This window comes from Dendropsophus ebraccatus, chromosome 12 (assembly GCF_027789765.1).
Source record: "Dendropsophus ebraccatus isolate aDenEbr1 chromosome 12, aDenEbr1.pat, whole genome shotgun sequence".
Lineage (NCBI taxonomy): Eukaryota > Metazoa > Chordata > Amphibia > Anura > Hylidae > Dendropsophus > Dendropsophus ebraccatus.
The window spans coordinates 46,749,720-46,759,234 of record NC_091465.1 but is presented as its reverse complement, the minus strand read 5'-3'; positions in this window follow the sequence as shown (position 1 = coordinate 46,759,234).

Sequence of the window (9,515 nt, the reverse complement as noted above, 5' to 3'; positions counted from 1 at the left end):
GAAGAGGACACATCGGGGTGAGTATAGAGCTCTCCCCACCCCCTCCCCGGCACTGCACCCCTCCCAGCAAGGAAGGGGGGTCACTTAACCCCTTCCTTGCTGGGATGGGTGCAGTCTGACATCAGTCTGGCCCCCCGGGGGTTAAGGGGGATGCAGTACATCCTCCCTTAACCCCTTGGGGGTCAGACTGTAAGCAGCGATCTGTAAAGATGCTGCATACTGTAAGGAGCACAACACCGCTCACAATGATGGGTGTTGTGCTCCTGTTTGTGTGTTTTGTGTGTTTCTCCCTTTTTGTTTTTCAGATATCGGTATCCTGGGGATTACGTCGGATTCCATGGACTACGTCGATGACCAGCGGTTGTTCTTTGAATTTTTTTTAATAAAATGGTCAATGAGGGTTGTGGGGGTGTTTTTATTTGAATAAAAAAATTTGTAAACTTGTGTCTTGTCTTTATTTCTTTACTTTATAGACTTAGTAGTGGAAGCCGTCTAATAGACGGAATCCATTACTAAGTTGGGGCCTAGTGTTAGCCGGTATAAAATGGCTAACACTAACCCCCCATTATTACCCCAGTACCCAATGCCACCAGGGGTACTGGGAAGAGCCGGGTGCCAGTGGTCCCGGAGCGTCAAAATTGGCGCTCCTGGACCGGGCGGCAGCAGGCTGGTAAGATTTAGGCTGGGGAGGGCCTAAACCAATGGCTCTTCCCACCCTGGTGTTACCAGGCTGCTGTCGTTTGGTTTTTAACCCGGCTGGTTATAAAAATAGGGGGGACCCTATGCGTTTTTTTTTTAAATAAATAAATAATTAAAAAAAAACGCATAGGGTCCCCCCTATTTTTATAACCAGCCGGGTTAAAAACCAAACGACAGCAGCCTGGTAACACCAGGGTGGGAAGAGCCATTGGTTTAGGCCCTCCCCAGCCTAAATCTTACCAGCCTGCTGCCGCCCGGTCCAGGAGCGCCAATATTGACGCTCCGGGACCACTGGCACCCGGCTCTTCCCAGTACCCCTGGTGGCATTGGGTACTGGGGTAATAATGGGGGGTTAGTGTTAGCCATTTTATACCGGCTAACACTAGGCCCCAACTTAGTAATGGATTCCGTCTATTAGACGGCTTCCACTACTAAGTCTATAAAGTAAAGAAATAAAGACAAGACACAAGTTTACAAATTTTTTTATTCAAATAAAAACACCCCCACAACCCTCATTGACCATTTTATTAAAAAAAATTCAAAGAACAACCGCTGGTCATCGACGTAGTCCATGGAATCCGACGTAATCCCCAGGATACCGATATCTGAAAAACAAAAAGGGAGAAACACACAAAACACACAAACAGGAGCACAACACCCATCATTGTGAGCGGTGTTGTGCTCCTTACAGTATGCAGCATCTTTACAGATCGCTGCTTACAGTCTGACCCCCAAGGGGTTAAGGGAGGATGTATTGCATCCCCCTTAACCCCCGGGGGGCCAGACTGATGTCAGACTGCACCCATCCCAGCAAGGAAGGGGTTAACTGACCCCCCCTTCCTTGCTGGGAGGGGTGCAGTGCTGGGGAGGGGGTGTGGAGAGCTCTATACTCACCCCGATGTGTCCTCTTCGCTGGTCCGCAGCACAATGAAGTCACTGTGCTGCGGACCGGCTCATTATATGTGCGCTCAGCCGAACAGCCAATCAGCTGAGCGCACATATAATTCTAAATGTTTCTTCTAATAATGTTATTGTCATAACATAATTAGAAGAAACATTTGATGTTTTCATTAAAGTAAAGTGATGATTAGTACAGAAAGCTCTATTACCGGGAATATGAATTACCGGCTTATAGTGCTTCCTGTACTAATTAATATTTAATGAATAAAACACATTTTCTTGGAAATAAATTCAGTTTCGTTTGTCAATAATTTAATTCTAACGAATCCATCATTGTGCAATTAAATATAATGTCAAAAAATAAATATATAGATAAATATACATTTATTTATATATCTATTTTTTTTAACAGTATATTTAATTGCAAAATGATGGATTCGTTAGAAATAAATTATTGATCAACGAAAGTGTCTTGATTACAAATAAAATGTCTTTGATTAATTTAATATAGTAACTATTAGAGGCATCGGCATTCGGCATCATTCCCGGCTATTTTTGAAGTACTTTGTACGGACCGCCTGTCAATCCTCGGCCGCATATTCAGCCGCAAATAATGGTCTTGTTCATTTTTTACGGGTCCGTTTACGATAGGGCCGTAGATTCATACATAGTGTGCACTGTGCAGCCGCATATCCTATACTTCACAGCATACACACGAACCCTCAAATATACGGGCGCACTATTACATCCGTACATACGGCCGCACTATTACTACGTGTGAAACAAGGGATATTGTGATATGCTGTGATATGTGATATGCTCTTGTATCAGAATGTGTTAATCTGTACTATCCCCCTCTCACTTTCTAGCTAAACTACATTCTATGCAGAGGCATAGCTGGGTTTTTCTGCACACAGAGCAAAGATTCAATTTGGCACCCCTCTTGCAGACTCTTTAAAGACTTAAAGGACAACTCTGGCGTTTTGTGTTTTTAGCTTATTTAACACACATTACAAAGTTATATAACTTTGTAATGTATGTTAATAAGCTATCTGCCAAGCTGTAAGCCATCTAACAGTTCTATAGAGTCAGTTAGACATCACAGAAGACAAAGTGCATCATGGGAAAGCCCAAACCAGGAAGTGAAGAAAAAATGAAGACATCAACTGACATGTTACAGTATCTTTATTCTATAGTTCAGTCTGAATACAGTCATATGCAGTTTACATAGATTTTCTAATGTTTTACTATTTTTATTAACAGTAAAGCTTTTTTTTTTTCGCAAATAGGCATTTTTTAAAATGGGCCTATTGTGATTCTTATAGCACTTTTATTTTTTCATCCACGGGGCTGTATGGGGCATCAATTTTTGCACCACGATCTCTAGTTTTTATTAGTATTACATCTGTGTAGATCAGAAATATTAATAACTTTTTATTATTTTTTTTATACATAAAATGTAATGAAAAAATCAACAATCCTGGAGGGTTTTTTTAACGCTTTTTGTTCATACCGTTCACCGTTGGGGGAAAATATTGTTTTATTTTAATAGATTGGACAATTACAACATATTATATGTTAATTACATTTTATTATTTTTATGTGTTTTATTGTTAAAACGGAAAGGGGGGATTTAGACTTTTATTGGGGGAGGGGCTATGGCATGTTTTTAAACACATTTATTTTTATTTTCTTTTTACATTTTTTAAGTCCTCCCAGGGAACTATAACATGGCGATCGAGGCAGTCCTCCATTGAGGGTGAGGGCCTGGCTGCTGATAGCAGCCGATCCCCACCTGCTATGAAGTGAGCTCAGCTCCTGAGCTCGCTTCATAGCCCGGTGCCCCGTTGAGGCGTACATTTACGCCCGTTTGCGCCAAGGCCCAGGATGCAGGGGCATAGATGTATGCCCTCGGTCGTTAAGAGGTTAAAAAACACAGCAAGTTAATGTTCTTTTTGCATCACATTTTTAGCATTTTTCACTGCTTGCAAATGCAGAAAGACTTGTGGTGTAGGTATTTAATGGATACATAGGCTTCTATAACAAAATGTGTGGTCAAAATGCCTGTCTCTTTTCTATAGTCACAAACGCTTTGTAACAGCCGCCTTATCTTTGGATAATATTCCACACCTTGATATGTGTATTTTTGCACTGAAATAAAGAAGTCCGTGAAGGCATTCAAGGGCGAGTGCAGCTACTGTCTTTTATTGCTCTGATTGTTGCATTTCACTGGATACGAAGCGAGCACCACCCTACTAAAGCTAGGAATCACTGACTTATACCTGACGTATGCACGCAGTGCCCACCTTGTGCTTTCTCTGCTTTATGTCATCTTCAGCTACCTTGAAATCCCTTGCAGTGAGGAGGCAGTGGCGGAGGTCGTGGTCGTAGAGTGGGGCAGGCAAACTAATTTAACCTTTGGTTAGGAGACTGATTGCAGGTCATGGGCGTTCATGAATGTTTTCTCCTAATCCTCACGTTGTACAGCCTTGTACAACTCTTATCCTATATCGTTACTTATTCTAACATTGAGAGATACAGTATCTGCAATGCATGCCGTGTTTAATTTAATGGGAAACTTTCAGCAGGTTAGACAAATCTATAGCTCTCTATAGTGCTGGGGACACAAAGTATGTGTCTTACCTTCATCCTCGGCGTCGGTCCCATAGGCGTGGTAAGCCCAACTCTGGAGCACCCTTTGGAGCACTGCTGCATTATTTGGCCCACCCCTTTAATTGATTATCATTAAAAGGGGCAAGCCGGATGACACGGCAGTGCTCCTAAGGGTGCTCCGGTGCAGAGTTTACCGCGACTTACAGTTTACCCCTGACATACATTTAAGGCCACTTGCCCCCTCTTTGTAGTATGCCAGCTCTTTTGTCTCATTTTTATCAGCTTGTCAACAGTGCGAGTATATATTTTTGCCATGGTTTTTTTCGCCTGTTAAGCATGATAAATCAGATGCAGGATGAGGTCACCCCTCCTCCTCCTCACACAAATTTTTGCAACCATTAGGAGCTCTCCTTTGATTTCTGAATTTCTGATAATAGTAAAATGGAAAATTATAAAAATATGTCACAAAAAATTATTTAAAGAAATATTCCCTGTACTGGGTGGGAGAGAGAGTGGGGGAGGGGGAGGGGTATGGTCTGCATAGTGTGGTCTACAGCCCTGTACTCTGACCCAGTAAGTCTCCCTCACCTTCCAAATCATAGCAGATCCACCTCAGGCTGGGGCTTGCATCAGGAGATAGGACTGTGGAGGTAATCTCTACATCGCTGCTCCTATCTCCCTGAGAGAGAGTGCTGTATCTATGTGCCCACATATGCTCTGCTTATTCCTTTATCCTCCCTACGGTCTCTGTCAGCCCTTGTGTTTTCCCTCCTCTCATCCCTGCTATAATGTGCCTGCACTTACACTTAGCTATACACACTACTGCTATAATGTGCCTGCACTTACACTCAGCTATACACACTGCTGCTATAATGTGCCTGCACTTACACTCAGCTATACTGCTGTATAGAGAAGGTTCTGTCACTGTTCTCCTGCACAGCTATGTGATTCTCACTTCCTGATTGGTCCATGCTGAACACACACCCTTCCCCATTGTGGTCATGTGACCACAGACCTCTGACAGCAGCCCTGCTTCTCTATTCTAGCCTGTTGTACTATGTTACTGCATTATGGGGATTTGCAGTTCCATCCTGTATCTACAAACTGCTGATGTTTTTTCTGGTGTATGCACTTACTATACATTATTGTCAGGACTGGTCGCTAAGAAAGACAAGATGGAGGACACAGACAGTGGACCCTAAGCTCAGCCCCACCCACTGTCCCTACCTACTTGCCACAATCTGCCCTAAAATGGCAGCGGGCAACTGGGCGGCGGTCCCTGGCCTGGATAGGTGAAACACAAGACAAGACAAGACAAACAAAACACAATAAAGAAGAGTTGACAGTCCGGGTCACAACAATCGGGCAGAACAGTACAAATCACAATCCAAAAAGCAAGGTCAATAAACAGGCAATATGGTCAGGGGCAGGCAGCTAGCAGGGATAGTCACAAATACAGGAAAAAGGGTCATAATAAACAGAGCAGAGTAGCAGAAACAGAACCAGGCAGAGACAAGCTCAATATCCGGCAGTGAGAGGCAGGCTGGCACACACTATATAGGAGACCAGAGGTCCAGTGCAGAAGCTGATTGGACCAGACCCCTAATCCCCCTCAGAACACCCGGCGCAAGAGCAACCTGACTGGCAGAGAGAACAGTATAACTGACTAGCTAAAAAGCATCAGAGTTAACTCCGGAGTTGCCAGGAGTATCTCAGGCAAAGCAGGTGTGGCTAAACAAACCCAGAGGAAATAGAGCAGTAATCAGACAAGGTTCAGGACACTGCACAAACATACAAAAACACTGAATATCAGTGCCATCTCAGCCGTGCAGCGTGAGCTGAGGGGCGCATGGAGTTTGGCACAGGCACATTCATGACAATTATACTTCACATGTGAATTGCTATACTGTACAGTAATATGACATATTCAGCCGTTTCTAAATGTTTGTTTCATTTGTTTTACATGTTAGTCAAAATAAAAATTAATTATTTTTGGGGTGTGAAACTAATTATTTGCATTTATATGATTTCTTATGGAAAAATTAGCTTTGCAAATCATTTTCAGATGACATAATCTCTTTAAGGCAGTGGAACTGTCGCTCTGTGCCGCTCCTCCCCAGATGCTGGGGAAAGCTGGATCCAGTCCTGAGCTGATGAAAGGGATGCAGCAGATATAATTTTGTTATTACTGTAAATTCACTCATCTCTAACATAAATATTTTTTTTTTCACCCTCTGTGGGAGCAGATCTTGGATATGACGTCAGTTTACACCTGGACTTATATCAGTGTTTAGAAATGGACCCTAAACAATTTCCTTTTGTATCATTGGTGAATCTGAATAAAACATGAGCCACATTACCACAAAAGGATCTTCACGAACAGTAGGCTTTATAAAGTGGGTGAAACGTTAGCTAATCCACAATTGGGTATCCCACGGGTTGCTGTTACACATTACTGGCTAATACCCAATATGTAAGCAATACCCAGAAAGTACAGCTAGTACATTTAGAACATGAGTGAAGGCATCTAAACTGTATTTACTTTAGTATAAAAGACAACTGTACCCCACAATCCCATCTAAAGGCTATAACATAGTGCATGATTATCTTTCTCCTTTGTAGGCAATATGCTGCTACTACATACATAAAGGATATTGTCATTTTTATTATTACTTCAAACTCTCAATTTAATGTTGTTCCTAACATAATTGTAAATCTCTGAATTAACCACAAACAAAAAGACTCCCTGCAATCTGCTGTCTACTATCTATTGTTTGAGGAAAGATGTCTCTAGTAATTACTAGATTACAGGAACCCGGGGTTGAGCTTAGCATGTGCTCTGTGCAGGAGAAATGGAGATAGTGTTAGGACCAGTCACACTAAACTCACAGAGAGAAAGTGGACAATAGGCTGAATCCTGCCCACTGTCCCTGCCTACTTGCCCCAGTCTACCCATAGGTGGCAGCGAGCAACTAGGCAGATGAAACGCTGAACAAGAAAAGACAAAACACAATAAGGCAAGGTTGACAGTCTGGGTAATAACAGACGGGCAGCAAAGGTACAGAATCAAAAAACAGGACAGTAGTCAGAGGTCAAGCAAATAGTCAGGGCAGACGGCGGGCAAGGATGGTCAGAATACAAAACAATGGGGACAGAAAACTAGAGGAAATGCACAGATAGAAGTGGGAGAGCTGGGACGCAGGACAGAGAAGCTTTACTGAATAACTAGCACTACACTAAGATACTAAGAAAAACCTTTAGGGAACCAGTCCCATTGGAGAGCCTCCTGGCTCCAGAGCATACACAACTGACAATGAAGAAACTGAAAGGCTGAAAGATCTGTCAGTCACAGAGAAAACTAACACAAAACAAAGCTTCAGTTGTCAAAAGAACTCAGTGGGTGTGCAGCAGCTGAGAACAATAGATTACCAAGCTAGGATCTGCGCCATTACGGTGAAGGCCCCCGGCTAGACGGGATGCAGGGACCGCTCCTTCACGATCGCATCGCGCACGGGGGGGGGGGGTTGTTGCACCACTAAACCACCACAGATGGGGGGGAAAGGTATTTAGATGCAGCTGTCAACTTTGACAGCTGCATCTAAATACCCAATTAGCGGGCACAACGATCGGACCATGCCTGCTAATAGCTGCGGTCCCGGGCTGTATATAGCACCCGGGATCACGGCGGTTCAGAGCAGGGTCGCTGTGCGGCCCCCCTCTGAACTCCACTAGCAACGCCAAGATGTACAGTTACGTCCTGGATCGTCTAGGGGTTAAGATTCCTTATTGCAGAGAATGCATGCTAGTATCACATTATACATTGTTCTAGTTAAATGCCATATTACAATTATCCTTATGAAATGAAGATAATCAGTACAGTAATAATGCACAATATTTTAAGCTATCAAGATCACATTGAAAAGAAAGAAAGGAATAAGATACCTTCAAGTCCAGACTCTCTGTTCCCTCTCAGCCATACAAGACGTTTCAACTTAGTTTATTAAGCAATCTCGGTCAATTATACAGCTTCTACCATGAGGTAAGGATTTAGACTCCACCTCATTCTCCAGCTATTGGCTGTATTATTTACTGTAGCTAGAAAACATGGGATACAAAAAAGTTGAAAGAATCAGGTTAAACTGTGTTTTCCAACCATTGACACTGGAGGTGCCTGCCGCTGTCGATACTATTTTGCACTTTGGCACCACATTAGTCAATAACTATATCACTGCCAGTAACACTGATAAAAAGTCATACTAGTTCATACCTTAAAAGGGTACACCAACATCATGTACATTCACTTGTTTTGGGGATCTCAGTTCTGTATTTTGTGGTTGTACGTCCAAGTTGAGCAGTTGTTCAGCACTACAAGTCCCAGAAGGCACTGCTTTCCCTCAGTTCTTCATCACAGTCCTTCCACCCTGCCTACTCCCTGCCCCAAAATTCCTAATTTCCCTGCTCACCATTGCACAGTGAGGTTGAAGTACCTGCTCATCATTCATTTTTTTTTTTTCAGCTGTTTGACAGCCGATTTTTGGGGTGGGCATCATTTTGAGCCTATAAAACAGCCATTATTGCAACTGCAATGTGTGAACACAGCCTAAGGAAGCTTGGTGTAATTACTCCTTGCTCCCCCTAAAGCTTTGTTCACACATAGCACATGTTTTTATTCCATTTCTGCTGCTGTTTTCCCACTACTTTGACAAAACCGCAGCAAAAAAGTGCCGTGTGTGAAGAAAAGAGAATGAGACTGGTTCACGCCGCCCTAAAACCTTGGCAAATAGCCAAGACTTTCCCTACTCCTTGGAGGTTTTTATTGAGACTCTGTGGCAGTTTTGTCACAGAGCAGCATCCTAGTCCTACCAAACAGCTGCAGCATAGTAGTACCAGGGTGGGAAGGGCCATTTCCTTTGGCCCTCCTCAACCTAATAATAATAGCCTGCTACCACCCTGCCCAGGAAAGCCAATTATGATGCTCCAGGACTACTGGTGTGGTGGGTACTGGGGGAAAAATGGGGGGTTAGTGTAAGCCTTTTTATATCGGCTAGCACTAAACCCCCAACTTAGTAATGGATGCCGTCTATCAGACAGTTTTCAACTACCAAGACTGTAAATGAAAGGAAAAACACAAGACACAGTTGACTAAAGCATCTCAAATCAGAGAGGCAGGCTGCAGCAGGACCCTCCCCTTCATAGCAATGTATAGCCTGGCCCATAGGGGGTTAATTTAACCCCCTGGGGACCAAACTATAACCCCTTGGCCACCCCAGTTGAGCACAGTCTGGCAAACTGGGGGTTCAATT